The sequence below is a fragment of the Leopardus geoffroyi genome, chromosome X (assembly GCF_018350155.1).
Source record: "Leopardus geoffroyi isolate Oge1 chromosome X, O.geoffroyi_Oge1_pat1.0, whole genome shotgun sequence".
Classification (NCBI taxonomy): domain Eukaryota; kingdom Metazoa; phylum Chordata; class Mammalia; order Carnivora; family Felidae; genus Leopardus; species Leopardus geoffroyi.
The window spans coordinates 80644060-80648679 of NC_059343.1; the positions used below are offsets into that span (position 1 = coordinate 80644060).

A 4620-nucleotide genomic window follows, 5' to 3' on the forward strand; every position below is an offset into this window, starting at 1 on the left:
CTCTATCCCGTTCTATTGATCTATGTGTCTGTTTTTTATGCCAATATCATACTGTCTTGATGATTAGAGCTTTTTAGTAGAGACTAAAGTCCAGGATTGTGATGCCTCCCACTCTGGTTTTCTTTTTCAACATTACTTTGGCTATTTGGGGTCTTTTTTGTTTCCATACAAATTTTAGGATTGTTCTAGCTCTGAGAAGAATGCTGGTGCAATTTTGATTGGGATTGGATTGAATGTGTAGATCGCTTTGGGTAGTATTGACATTTTAACAATATTTGTTCTTCCAATCCGTGAGCATAGAATGTTTTTCCATTTCTTTGTATTTTCAATTTCTTTCATAAGTTTTCTATAGTTTTCAGCTTACAGATCTTTTACCTCTTTGGTTAGGTTTATTCCTAAGTATTTTATGGTTCTTTGTGCAATTGTAAGTGGGATTGATTACTTGATTTCTCCTTCTGTTGCCTCATTATTGGTGTATAGAAATGCAATTTCTGTACATTGGCTTTGTATCCTGTGACCTTGCTGAATTCATGTAGTGGTTCTAGCAGCTTTTTGGTGGAGTGTTTCAGGTTTTCTGTGTAGAGTATCATGTAATTTGTGAAAAGTGAAAGTTTGACTTCTTTGCCTATTTGGATGCTTTTTATTTCATTTTGTTGTCTGATTGCTGAGGCTAGGACTTCCAACTCTATGCTGAACAACAGTGGTGAGAGTGGACATCCTTGTCATGTTCCTGATGTCAGGGGGGAAGCTCTCAGTTTTCCCCTTTGAGGATGATATTCACTGTGGGCTTTTCACATATGGCTCTTATGATGTTAACATATATTCCTGCTATCTTGACTTTCTTGAGAGTTTTTATTAAGAAAGGATATATTTTGTCAAATGCTTTTTTCTGCATCTATTGACAGGATCATATGATGCTTATCTTTTCTTCTATTAATGTGATGTATCACACTGATTGATTTGCAAATATTGAACTGGCTGTGCAACACAAGAATGAAACCCACTTGATCACGGTGAATAATCCTTTTAATAAACTGTTGAATTCGATTTGCTAGCATCTTTTTGAGAATTTTTGCATCCATGTTCATCAGGAATATTGGCCTCTAATTCTCGTTTTTAGTGGGGTCTCTGTCTTTATTGGGGCTTAGTTGTTGGGAATCAATGTAATGCTGGCTTCATAGAAAAAATATGGAATGCTTCATGAATTTGCACATCATCCTTGCACAGGAGCCATGCTAATCTTCTCTGTATCATTCCAATTTTAGTATATGTGCTGCTGAAGCGAGCACAAAAATTAATTAAAATTTAAAAATACAGTACCCACAAAGTGCAATAAAGTGAAACACAGTTTTAAAATTAAAAAAAAAAACAGAGTAATTTGATCTAATTTAAATTTAAATAATTATAATAGCTGCTGTGTTGAGAGTAGACTATAAAGCCAAGGGTGAAGCACAGAGACAAGTACAAATGAGAAATGATCATGGCTTGGATTAGAGTTATAGCACTGGACATGTAAGAAGTGGTCAGATTTAAATCAATGCTATTTCCTCATAAATCAGATGTAAGGTAGGAGAAAGAGGGAGGAATCAAAACTGACCCTACTATTTCCGGCTGATATGCTGGGAAGATAAATGTTCAGCATACAACCTATAGTATTCTTTCAACAAATGTTCTTTGTATCTGAAGTGAAATAAGTGACTTACAATCAAATGATTCCTTCAAAATTAAAATGATATCTAGACTACTTGGATCCCAATTGACAGTGTAGTCAGGATACTTGTGCCCAGAGTGGAGCAAACAGGAAAGCAAAATAATATACAAAATAATAAATTTAAAAGCCTTACTCCAAGGGTGCCTGGGTGGCTCAGAAAGTTAAGCATTGGATTTTTGCTCTGGTCAAGATTTCATGGTTCGTGAGTTCAATCTCACATTGGACTCTGTTCAGACAGCTTAGAACCTGGAGCTTGCTTTGGATTCTGTGTCTCGCTGTCTCTCTCTGCCTTCTCCTGCTTGTGCTCTCTCTCTCTCTCTCAAAAATAAATAAACATTAAAAAAGCCTTACTCCTGTCTAGCTATGCCACATGCTACAAGGTACCTTATTTTAAGTCAATTTAATCTGGCAAATGAATGAGGAAATGACAACTCTTCCGTCTAAGAATTCCTTTGCCAACAGATCTCACAGTTCTTTCATCTCCTGAGTGGAATTTTGTTGATATCTTCAATTAGAACAATATGAGATATTTAGTATATAAATTAAGCAAAGGATTTGAAGAAGGTGGAGCCCCGGTTCCATTAAACTGAAAAGAATGACACAATTATTTACATTGCCAAATTTTCCTGTTGACAAAATGGTTCCAGAGTGAGACTTTTTCATCAGAGACCATATAGCAAAACAAACAGAACACAGATAGAGCTTAAAATGCCATGCCCCACAAGCACTTGCCAGGCTGAGTGGAAGAGAAGCAGCTGAAGAAAAATGTTTCTACTTTCCAGAAATTGTATCTCACTCTACAGAAAGAACATAGCCCCTCCTATCATTTTATCTCATAATATCTATTTGTTAAGACAGAAGTAGCTTTGTAACATTTAGAGAATATCTGTGTTTCAAATATAAGCATAATAATGAACTCTTTTCAAACTGCAAAATTTAGGGATTATAATTTTTGAAGAAGAATTAAGATAATTCCAGACATTATATTATCATTTCCTTCATTATAGGGAGAGAAAAATAGAAGAGAAAACAAAGGCAGAATTTACTAAACTTTTAGGGGGAAAGAAAGCACAAACAATGCAGAAGGTTTTCAAGGCAATGTTAAAAATCTTGTCTCATATTTAAAAATTTTTTTTAACGTTTATTTATTTTTGAGACAGAGAGAGACAGAGCATGAACGGGGGAGGGTCAGAGAGAGAGGGAGACACAGAATCTGAAACAGGCTCCAGGCTCTGAGCAGTCAGCACAGAGCCCGACGCGGGGCTCGAACTCACATACCGCGAGATTGTGACCTGAGCCGAAGTCAGACGCTTAACCGACTGAGCCACCCAGGCGCTCCCCATATTTGATATAATGTATTGCTATTCAAAGAACTTTAATGGCTGTGTTATTATCTGAAAAGCAGGAAACTAAGGTTTTGAAAAGTTATGTGATGTCATTCAAATACTTAGCAACCAAGACAAGACAAAAATATAAGCCTTAAAATTTATAAATAAGTTTTCTCTACTATATCAATGCTGTCTTTCAATTATAACTAAAAATATGAGGAAATCATTAGCTTAGGTATTGATTTCATGGTTTGTGGGTTCGAGCCCCACTTTTGGCTCCATGCTGACAGTGCAGAGCCTGCTTGGAATTCTCTCTCCTCCCTCTCTCTTTGTCCCTCCCCTGTTTGTGTATGTACATTCTCTCTCTCTCTCCCTCCCTTCCTCTCTCTCTCTCCCAAAATAAATAAATTAATTTTAAAAAAATAATAAAAATTAAGAAATTAGGCAAAATAATAGAAACTTTTTCTTTAATAATATCAGAGGGAAATTATGTAAACTTCAAGTTCTTAGATAAAATAGATAAAGCACTACTCTTACTTGTGGAGTAATTTACGATTGACAACACACCAATTAATAAAAGCACAGGAAATAGCTAAACAAAAGAACATAGCTTCTAGGAAATCAATAGGTTACTGTAGCATCTTAGACTGGAAATAAAGGTAAATAAATATTTAAACTGCAAGCACTTTGGAAAACAGCTGTGTTCACATGTCTGTGATTGGTAAGACAGTTTTAACTATCAGAATCAATCTGATCTGATGGAAGATGCTAATGACGGATAGCCACTATAACTCATCTCCCAAAGTACTAATTTTGGGGAGATGTAAAACATAATGCCTGGCATTGATTTCATGGGAAAATATGCCTTCCTTTTGCTGAGTATGGCTATCTTAAGTAAATTGGTGACACAAATAGCAATTGTAAAGTCGTCATTGGAATTAGAATGAGTGCCTATCTTTGGAGATGTTTCAAGAACATTGGTGGGTGAAAAGCGACTTCATTGACCTTACATGATAACTAAAAGGAAGGGGACTTTTTGGTATTTATGATTTTCTTATCAAATATTGTGTAAATACAAGGGATTTATACCAAATAAATATATGTGTTACAGTAGACATCTTCTAATGCCACAGTTGCAAGGGTTATTTATTTATTTATTTATTTAGAGAGCATGTGCTCATGCATGAGTGGGATAAGGTCAGAGAGAGAGGGAGAGAGATAATCCCAAGCCCACGATGTTACCACAGAGTCTTATGTGAGGCTCCATTCCAACATTGTGAGATCATGACCTGAGCCAAAACCAAGAGTCCGGCATTTAACCGACTGAACCACCCAGGTGCCCTGCATGGGCTATTCTTTATAAAGAAATTATACAACTGAAACTATTAGTACTGCAGATGTTTCTTCAAATAACAGAGAAGCAGTGTGCTGATCCATCCACATTGCCTCTTATAGCCCCTTAAAAATTATAATACATAATTTTTTAAGTTTATTTATTGTGAGAGAGAGTGCAAGAGAGAACATGAGCAGTGGAGAGGCAGAGAGAAAGAGGGAGAGAGAGACAATCCCAAGCAGCCTCCA

At 36.0% G+C, this 4620-nt stretch overlaps 1 non-coding gene across 1 annotated transcript; it reads right to left on the minus strand.

The window, feature by feature from the left end:
• Positions 1 to 1182: 1182 nt before the first annotated feature.
• LOC123595476 lies at positions 1183 to 1289 on the minus strand. The gene has a single exon (XR_006711179.1). It is a non-coding gene; the product is annotated as a U6 spliceosomal RNA (small nuclear RNA).
• Positions 1290 to 4620: the final 3331 nt, after the last annotated feature.